The sequence below is a fragment of the Macaca thibetana genome, chromosome 3, assembly GCF_024542745.1.
Source record: "Macaca thibetana thibetana isolate TM-01 chromosome 3, ASM2454274v1, whole genome shotgun sequence".
NCBI classification, from domain to species: domain Eukaryota; kingdom Metazoa; phylum Chordata; class Mammalia; order Primates; family Cercopithecidae; genus Macaca; species Macaca thibetana.
Genome location: NC_065580.1, coordinates 163,721,410 through 163,731,606, shown reverse-complemented (window position 1 = coordinate 163,731,606; position 10,197 = coordinate 163,721,410). Strand labels below are relative to the sequence as shown.

General features: G+C 45.2%; 1 protein-coding gene across 4 annotated transcripts in view; it reads left to right on the top strand.

Moving 5' to 3' along the window:
* Window positions 1-2,403: 2,403 nt before the first annotated feature.
* The window catches only part of IFNAR2 (interferon alpha and beta receptor subunit 2), a 34,880-nt gene continuing 27,086 nt past the window's right edge, over window positions 2,404-10,197 (top strand). For all 4 annotated transcript variants that reach the window (XM_050785989.1, XM_050785985.1, XM_050785987.1 and 1 more), the window contains exon 1: window positions 2,404-2,732. The gene's annotated coding sequence lies outside the window, so the exon portion shown is untranslated. The remainder of the gene's footprint in view (window positions 2,733-10,197) is intronic.

Sequence of the window (10,197 nt, the reverse complement as noted above, 5' to 3'; positions counted from 1 at the left end):
CTTTTTTCCTCCAGTCATGATAGACAGGAAGGCTAGAGGGGGCTGAGTTGTCTAACTGCCCTTCTGCTAGGTCAGTTTAGGCTCTGGTAATGTAATTCCCCTTGAAGACAGGTTTTTGTTACGGAACACTCTGGGCATATCTCAAAATGGTTACTTTTCCACTCCCACTGGCCAGTCAGGAATGTTTCTGTGGTCTTTACCATGAGAACTTGGTAGAGATTCTTGGAGTAAACCTCAAACAAGTGGGGGAGTATCCCACTAAGACTGAGTACCCAACAGTGTTTAACTCTCAAGCTAGTCCACACGCAACTCCAGCAATTAGTCAATTACAATTTAAGTTTTGCTCTGATTTCAGAGGCTTCTGGTCCCTGTAAACTGTGATTCTTTGCATTTGTCTGTCTGTCTCTCAGTTTTTGCAATTTGCCCTGTGACTCAATTCACTAATACTAAAACAAAAAGAATTGTTAATCTTCAATTTGTTCAGCTTTTCTCTTGTTGTGGGGAGTGGAGTGACAACTTTCAAGCTCTTCACATCTTGGGATAGACTGCATTTGCTTTTGTTTTGTTTTTTGTTTGTTTGTTTATTTTGAGACGGAGTGCAGTGGAGCGATCCCCGCTCACTGCAAGCTCCGCCTCCTGGGTTCCCGCTATTTTCCCGCCTCAGCCTCGCGAGTAGCTGGGACTACAGGCGCCCGCCACCACGCCCGGCTAATTTTGTTTTTTGTGTATTTTTAGTAGAGACAGGGTTTCACCGTGTTAGCCAGGACTGCATTTGTTTTTTAAAAATCTTTTTCCTAATGATATAAGTAAGGACATTTACTGTAGAATGTTTGGAAAGGAAACAAAATAAATATCATCTACTATCATCCAATCTGCAATAAGTCATAGTTAAGGTTTTGATATAGTTTTATTTTTAATATATATGTTTATATAAAAGAGTCCATGCGGCACATGGAAATAAGTATTGGATTTCCCCCATTTTCAGAGGCTATATCTGTAAATTCTCTAAAACTGTGGCTGAAAATATTTTCAACGTTGAATGTCTTTTATAAGAAATAGGATCCTAGATGAGTTCCCTTCAGATCGTTTAGGGCTGGTGGGAATTCTGCCAAGGGTCACATGAAAGGCAGGACTGTGACATCCTCTTTATGATCACCCTTGTGCCTAGCCTTAAAGGAGTATCAGCAAATGTTGGTTGACTTCATAGATGAAAAGGCTCATTTTTCCCATCTACAAAATGTTTGAAACATCCTCCTTCTCCCTTTCCTAGGAGGCCAGAAAGCTGAGCGTGAGATTAAATACTCAGTTAAAATAATTTAGGTGGTTAGTGTATTTTTTTCCTTCTCCTCCAAAAACATATTAACATTTCCATTTTAGTAGCTGTAATGTTTAGAATATACATACATTTTACTTGAAAGCTGCCACATAGTCTATTTTGGTTTGGGGTTTTTTTGTTTGTTTTTTCGTTGTTGTTTTTTTTTTTTTTTTTTTTTTTTGAGACAGAGTTTCGCTCTTGTCGCCCAGGCTGGAGTGCAATGGAGCAATCTCAACTCACTGCAACCTCCACCTCCCAGGTTCAAGCGATTCTCCTGCCTCAGGCTCCCAAGTAACGGGGATTACAGGCGCCTGCCACCACGCCCGGCTAATTTTTGTACTTTTAGTACAGATGGGGTTTCATCATGTTGGTCAGGCTGGATCTTGAACTCCTGACCTCAGATGGTCCATCTGCCTCGGCCTTCCACTGTGCTGAGATAACAGGTGTGAGCCACCGCGTCCGGCCTCATAGTCTATTTTAGAAGCTGACAGGCTGCAAATAACAGGTAGACAAATTAATGAAGAATATCCGTCTTTCTGCCTATCCCGAAACACGTTGATCAGTGGGGGGTCGAGGGAAGGGTAGGAGTATGCAGGAGAGACCCGCGGAGAAGAGGGGAGAATCTACAACGGATAATGTTGTAGATATTTACAACATTTACTCAATGGTAGGTATTTTTATCCTCGTTTTATTGGTTGGAGAATTATATCATGGAGGTTTATACAACTAACAAGTGGGGGAGCCAGGAGAGAACACATTCACTCTTTAGTTGATTCATTCATTCATTCAGTCAACACATTTTTGGGAGTCTTCAAAATGCCAGACACTATTCTATCCCCCAAGGACGCTTCAGTAAACAAAACAGCCCCGAATTCTTCCCCTATGGAGCTTTTTCGGCGAAGAGGGGATTGGTTAGGAGCTCACAATCGGCAGCAGATGCTTGTAAATAACCCGACTTTTTTGCATTCTCCTGCCGTGCCCCCGGCCCGGCCTCCGCCTCCGGCCCTGTTCCAGCCCCGCCCCCGGCCCAGGCCCCGCCCCCGACTTCGGCCCTGTCCCCGGCTCCGGCCCCGCCCACGACTCCCGCCCCGTCCCCGGCGCCGGCACGCCGCCTGCGCTCCCGGAGCGCTACTCGTAGGCCGGCGCTCGGCGCGCGCACTCACACTAAAGACGTTTCTTCCCGGCGGGGAGCAATCCCGCCGACGAGCAGGAATCCCGCCGGCGAGCCGAACAGCTCCCCGAGCGCAGTCCGCGGACCGCCACCCGGCCAGGGCCGCTTTTGTCCCCCACCCGCCGCCTCTGTCCGAGAGGCCGCCTGCGGGGCGCATCCCGACCGCGAGCGTCCGGTCCCAGAGTCGGGTGTGGCTGGGGCCCGAGGCTGGCATCTCTCGGGAGCCGCAAGGCGAGAGCTGCAAAGGTAACGCGGCATGGCGGGGACGTGGGAGCGGAGCGCGTGGCCAGCTGACTGGAGGGAAAACGCCGCCTCCCTGCAGCAGTTCCCGGAATCCCCTCCGGTTCCCTTTCGCTCTCCCGGACTCCTCCTCCTCCTCCCCTCCCTTCGCGTCCTGAGGACGCGGCTCGTGCGCCCTTCCTGTCTCCCGGGGCCCCACCTGCGACCCCAGGATCCCTCCCGGGCCCTGCCCTGCGCCCTCCACGCGTCGCCCCTGCTGGGAGTTCGCTTTCGTTGCGCCCCTCCACGTCCCACCCCGCCCCACCAAGGATGCCCAGAACACCGGACACTTGCCACTGCAAGATGTGAGTCGTTGCTAAGTCTGAGGGTCACATTCCTCCAGGTCCACCCCGCCTTGCAAAACCGGCTCACCAGCCCACTGCTCAGGTTTGGGCTCTCCAGCCCGCCCCCTTGAGGTCCCCTGGGATTAGCGCCCCTTCGACCTGCGTCGTAGTCACCGACGGCACCGGGGCTGGAGTGGCCTACACCCCTCCGCATCCGCTGCGTGGAGGCAGGAGGGGGAAGGGGCGAGGGGACGTGGCCGCGGAGACAGAAGGGTGTACCCTTCCCAGGGTCGGAGAGGGAAGATACTGGGAAGATATTCCGCGAATATGGAAAGGCGATCAGCACTTGTGTTTCAACCCTGAGCAAATCAATCCGTTACACACAGTAGCAAGTTGACTCCATCAGCCCGTTTATTTGGTTAGCGGTGGTTTTATTGACTCTGAGTATTCTCACCTCCTTTCTTTTAACATTTTTTTCCCTTGTTTTGTTTAGCGGGAAGTCTTAGAAACGAATATAGCATGTTTGGGTGTGGAGTTAGTGGTGGGAAGTGCCGGAGCTGGCTCAGGGAGACGTGGAGTTGCCCGTGTGTGCTAACTGGCCCAAGGGCTAAGTCCCACTCCTTGCCAAGGTTTCTCAGTATCCTGTCCACCGACCCCCAATCCACCTGTGCAGACTTGAGGGGGTGAGGGGATAGCAGAGACCTATCAAAATCTACCCTAAGGAAAATATCTAATAAACTCCCTTAGCAATTAGGGCATAGCTGATAAGGCTTGATCTGTTTGTCTCAGAAAATGAGTTGAACTTGTCAGTTCTATTGTTCATAAAGTTGTTTTCCACAATTTTAGATAATCAAAAAACTACATGACTCATTTTTCTTAATATTTCCTCTAAAGTTTCTCATGTGTTTATTGAAAAGTTAAAGAAAATCTGATTTTGGTTCACATAATTTGACAATGGTGATTTGTTTAAAAGTCATTTCAAAAAGTATGAAAAGGATCATAACCCAAGAAGTACTATCTTAGAAGTGAAACATTTATTAAAATATCTATTCCATGGCTCACACTTGCACACTCAAAGCCACATTGGACTCATTTTTTCTGCTACCTTTATAAACCTTCAAACTGTTCAAGAGTCAATGGTATGTATCATCTTTGATTATCAATCCTCATGTTTTGTTTTGTTTTGTTTTTGACAAAGTCTCGCTCTGTCGCCCAGGCTGGAGTGCAGTGACGCAATCTGGCTCAATGCAGCCTCCCTCTCCTGGGTTCAAGTAATTCTCCTGCCTCAGCCTCTTAAGTAGCAGAGATTACAGGCATGTGCTCCTACGGCTGGCTTTTTGTATTCTTAGTAGAGATGGGATTTCCACTGTGTTACCCAGCCTGGTCTGGAACTTCTGACCTCAAATGATCCACCTGCTTAGGCCTCCTAAAATGCTAGTATTACAGACTCAATCATCATATTTTATCAAAGCTAAAACCCAGACTAAAATGCTGTTGCTTATAAGATGCACTTTCATTTTATGTAATGAAGTAAGAAAAAACACTGTCAATCTTGCTATGTCATGCCACCAGAATGAAAGCATTCTGATTTCAGAAATGCTCAAATGTGAAAAGAAAATGTGCATGTTATAATTTGTGAAATGTTAGTGAGTTAGAGCAGAGCTTGACAGCACTGGCCCTGAGGGTCCTTCTTCTTCCTTTGGAAGAATGAAACTGGGGGGTATGCAATTCAGGGAAGAGTAAAGGAAAAACAAGTAGTTGGCAGAGGAGGTTGGTGGACTTAGAGGTACAGAAAAGAGAAAACAAGAGGGAAAAAGATAGGTATGTATGATGGGGAGGAGTTCAGAGCCACCGCCAATTTTCTCTGGCCCCAACAGGAAAACGAGTTACCCCACAAACCAGGGTTTTACCATCTGGTACATGGGGATATCCATCAACATTGTCATTGGTTTTCATTTATTTGTTTTTAATTCTCAAGTTTAAAAAAAAATTTTAAAGTCAAGTATGTCTCAACCACCAGAAACTATAGTGAGAATTCTCTGTAACAAGAAAGAAGAAAACTGATCCAGTCTTTGTTTTTTTTTTTTAAAAAAAAAAAAAGAAAGTGAATCGCAACATACTTTGCTTTTTTCTTTTCTCGCAAAGGAGCAGTGGGCTGTTTCTGCTGGATGAAGGTGAGTGAGATGGGGGAAGGTTCACTGGGCACCAACTTTCCGAGCTAGAGAAATTGCCCAGGCTTTACAGAACAAGCTGGAATCAGGTGCAGTTGTAAAAAGGAAGTCAAGGTTTCACTCTGCCATATCAGTAGGAGGTGCTAAAGCCAAACTAGCACCAGCAAAGTGAACAGAAATGGTAAGGGGGAAAAAAAGGAAAGGAAAGAACAACATGGCTTGCAAGGCGTCTTACTAAAAACAAAGAATTATGCTTGGAACAGAAGAAATTCATTACCATTGCCTTACACCGTACAACAACTTGATAAAAATATAAATCCAGTAAAACAAACTCAAAGATGAGAAAATTGTAAATTGGAGATGAAAAGGAAGATTGCAGACCTAAAGGAAAATTGAAGACCATAAAAACATAGTGACAGAACAAATAAGTCAGGAGAAAGAACAGAAGAAATACTGCTGAAAATAAAAGTATTTTAATAGAAGAAAGCCCAGTAAGGAAGCCCAGTGAATTCAGCTGAAAAAGGGCAAAGATTAAGAAGAAAGAAGCAATTGTGAAAGACAAAATACAATAAAGAATTGGGACCACTGGAGTCCAAGACGTAGAGAAGTCAACAAATGGGACAGAAAATTCAAATAAAAATAAGTCCGAAGAAAGCTTCTTGAAATGAAGAAAAAATGGTCTGTAGGCCAAAGGAACATGCCATGTTCCAGAAAATGTCATATGGAATACAGAAGCACTAAGATAAACTACTTAAATTCAAAGAGAAAGAATTATTTAGAAATCTGAGAAGAAAAAGTAAAGGAGGGAAAAACAAAATCAAGCTGGCCTTAGACTTCAGTGCAGCATTACATGCCAGATTATGATGATTATGAGGGAACAGTTCCAAGGGAAAGAAACTTTTCGGGGCGCGGGGGAGGGGCAGGTATTTTTTTCCAGAAGAACAAAGGGAATTCAGCACCCATGAACTGTTTTTGGAAAAACAAAACTTGCTGGGTAATAAAATCCAGGAAATAGCAAATTAAGAGATAAATGAAAATAAAGAACTTAAAAGTAGAGAATGGTAAAAAGACTCTTGATGAGTATTTATTCTATTTAAATATAGAATTAATACATCTGTAGAAATTATGGGTAGGATAGAATGGGATTATAAAGCTAGACAAAAATATACAGCCAAAAAAAAAGAAGTCGGGGAGGAAGATGGAAGGAAATATGAGAATACCAATATTCTCTTCTTTCAAAGAATGGAATAGTAAATATGGTATAAAATTAAAAGGTGCTATGTGAATATGTAATACTGTAACTTTTAATATCTTTCGTAAGTTTTATTTAAAACCTTAGAGGGATATTGTAGGAGATTATACTTTCTTATGGACAAAAAAATTTAAATTTTAGCAACTCCTTTGACTTTATTTTAGTCTTTCCCCAAGTAACATTAAACAGAAACACTGTGTGTGTGTGTGTGTGTGTGTGTGTGTGTGTGTGTATGCATAGAAAGTTTTGTGGATTATGTTCACCTAATGTTAATGATAGTAATCGTTTTTACAGAAGAAAAAAGATATTTGAAAAATAAACTAGAATCAAATATGCCAAGATGTTAACAATTGTTGATGCTGGATGATAGGAATAAGGATGAGTGTTACTTTCTTCTTTGTACTTTTTCATATTTTTCTAATTTCCAGAAAAAGATATGTAATTGTATTTGTCTAACATTTCTGAATCCAGTTCATTCAGTATTCATTGCCTTCCTGGCAATATGCATCAGTCTGTGTCAGACAGAAGGAAAGACACAGACATGCTTTCTACCAGGAGACTATGAGGCAGCGAGTTCCCGGAGGGTTTTGTCCATCTAGGAGGAGTTGAAATTCAAAGAATCACTTCACCCAATCCATCCATTTGATCTGGGTCTTGAAAATTGGCAGGGTTTGTCTGGTCTCAAGGTAAATGGCAGGTAGAGCTTTTCTTTCAGAATGGAGAAAGCCGGAGTGTCACAGGGTGAACCTGTGACAAAATTGGGGTTCAGCCTGGGAAACCACATAGGTTGTTGGCTTCGCACAAGAAGGAATTCAAGAGCAAGCTGACAGAATAAAGTGAAAGCAAATTTATTAAGAAAGTCAAGGAATAAAAGTGTGGCTACTCCATAGGCAGAGCAGCAGCATGGGCTGCTCCACTGAGTATACTTATGGTTATTTCTTGATCATATGCTAAACAAGCGATGAATTATTCATAAATTGTCTGTGAAAGGAGTGGGAGTTCCTGGAACTGAGGGTTCCTCACTTTTTTCGACTATATAGAGTAACTTCTGGATGTTGCCATGGCATTTGCAAACTGTGGTGGCACTGGTGGGAGTTTCCTTTAGCATGCTAATATATTATAATTAGCATATAATAAGCAGCGAGGTCACTTTTGTCACCATCTTGGTGTGGCGGGCTTTGGCCAGCTTCTTTACTGCATCCTGTCTTATCAGTGGGGTCTTTGTGACCTCCTATTTTATCCTGTAACTAAGAATGCCTAACCCCCTGGGAATGCAGCCCAGCAGGTCTCAGCCTCATTTTACCCAGGAGCTACTCAAGATGGAGTCACTGTGGTTCCAACACCTCTGACAAGAGCAGGGCATGACCTGTCACCTGGAGCTCAGCAGGGCAGTAACTCCAGGAAAAACCGGAAAGGCTGATAGCCTTGACTTTAACCTAAGGAGCTTAGTGCATCGTCAGGCCACAGTGAGCTACAGACTGAGTGGACTACATAATTCGCAGGGCCCACCCAGAGCCAAATAAAAATGCAGGAGAAAGTACCACTAAAGGTACTAAAATATAAAGACTTTTCTTCCACAGTAATTTTTTTTGTTTGCTATTTAATATCATTCTAATTTTAAAAAATAGGCTGGGCGCGGTGGCTCACGCCCGTGATCCCAGCACTTTGGAAGGCCAAGACGGGTGGATCACAAGGTCAGGAGATTGAGACCACCCTGGCTAGCATGGTGAAACCCCATCTCTACTAAAAATACAAAAAATTAGCCGAGTGTGGTGGCGGGTGCCTGTAGTCCCAGCTACTCAGGAGGCTGAGGCAGGAGAATGGCGTGAACCTGGGAGGCGGAGCTTGCAGTGAGCCAAGATCGCGCCACTGCACTCCAACATGGGGGACAGAGTGAGACTCCGTCTCAAAAAAAATAAAATAAAAATAAAAACTTGAATTATTAGCATGAATATTGCAGTTCTTTATATTATGCAAAACCAGATTTAAATAAGAACGTTTAATTCATATACGGAATTATGAATTATACCAAGTTATACCATTAGGACTTTACAGCACATCTTGGGAGGTTCCCTCAAACTAGCCAGAAGGAGCAAACTGAAGCCAGACAGGAAGATTGCAAAGAGGAAGAGAGGGTCTCCACCAGGCACAGAGCCACCCAAAGGAGCCCTCCCTCAGGCACAGGGATACCGAGGGAGCTGGAGCAGATTCGCACAGGTCCCTGGGTCCCCTCTGCCCTGGTGACTAGGATGCGTGTACTTGCACCTGACTTCTAGGCATCCCCCTCCTGCTAGCTTCCCCTCGATCCAGCCTGGGGCAGGCTCTGGGGAAGTCAAGTCTTGCATCTCCCTTTCCCAAGCACCTACCATCCTAACCCACAGTGTAGTGGCCTCGTCCAAGGGTCTTTACATCTCTGCCCCAGACATGCTAGGTACTTGGGTCAAGAGTGACCCAGAGACTCATCCCTGCCAGACCCAACCTCCAGCCAGCTGCCCTCTGACTCCAGTCCATGGGGCGAGGCTGGAGTGCTGGCCCTGACCTCTCCAGCATCTGCACCAGGAGAGCTTCAGTGGAATGTGGTCCCAGTTGACGCCCCATGCCAACAGCAGCAGCAGTTGTTAGACATAGAGAGAGAAGCCAGGCAGGGCCTGGGGTTCCTCTGCTGGGAGCCTAACCTGCAGGAGATGGGGAAGAATCCAAGTGTGAGCTGGGGCTCCTAGCACAAAACACACATTGAAAGATAAAATGGTTAAGAATTTCGGGACAGCCACAGGAGAGCCTTAAGCCAAGTGTAGGATCCTTCTAGCTGCAGGGCCCAGAGGGACTGAGACTAGCCATGCTTTAGGAAGACTCATCTATTTGTAGTCAGCAGGAGTTTTAAGGCGCTCCATTAATAATTTAGGCAGGATACCAAGATGGGATATTATATTTTCCAAGCAAGAAGAATCTAGTAATCAGGCATGTGGTTCCAAGTGAAGTATGGGTCACCAGAAAGCAAGGGAGAAAGCCATCCCCTGGCCCAGAGGGGGAGAATGGGACTTCTAAGTGTGTGTGTGTGTGTGTGTGTGTGTGTGTGTGTGTGTTTTCTCGGCTGCTGAAGAGACTGAGTGTTCCTGCAGATATATAACAAAGATGAAGATGTGCCACCATTGGAGACAAACGGAGGGACCAGAGGCCACATGTCAGAGGTCAGGTTAGGTGTACAAGTATAAAGGAGCTGCCCTGCATGGGCACAGTGGCTCACACCTGTAATCCAAGCACTTTGGGGGACTGAGGCCGGAGGATCACTTGAGCCCAAGAGTTCAAGACCAGCCTGGACAACATAGCAAAACCGCATCTCTAAAAAAAAAATACAAAAATTAGCCAGGTATAGTGGCACATCCCTGTAGTCCCAGCTACTTGGGAGGCCAAGGTGGGAGAATCACTTGAGCCCAGGAGGCAGAGGTTGCGGTGAGCTGAGATTATACCACTGCACTCCAGCCTGGGTGACAGAGTGAGGCCCTGTCTCAAAAAGTAAAATGAAGAAGTTGCCCTTCTACAGTCTGGGTGTGGTGGTATCTAGGGGAATGTTCACAACTAGGCAACCCCTCTGCTGTGGAGTGATTATGGGAGATGACATCACATCAAGATGTCTCAGCAGATGTTTCTCAATGGTTACAGTATTATGGGATTAGTTCCAGGCAGTCACGCTTGGATATCTCATGGGTGATGGAGTCTGTAGCAAG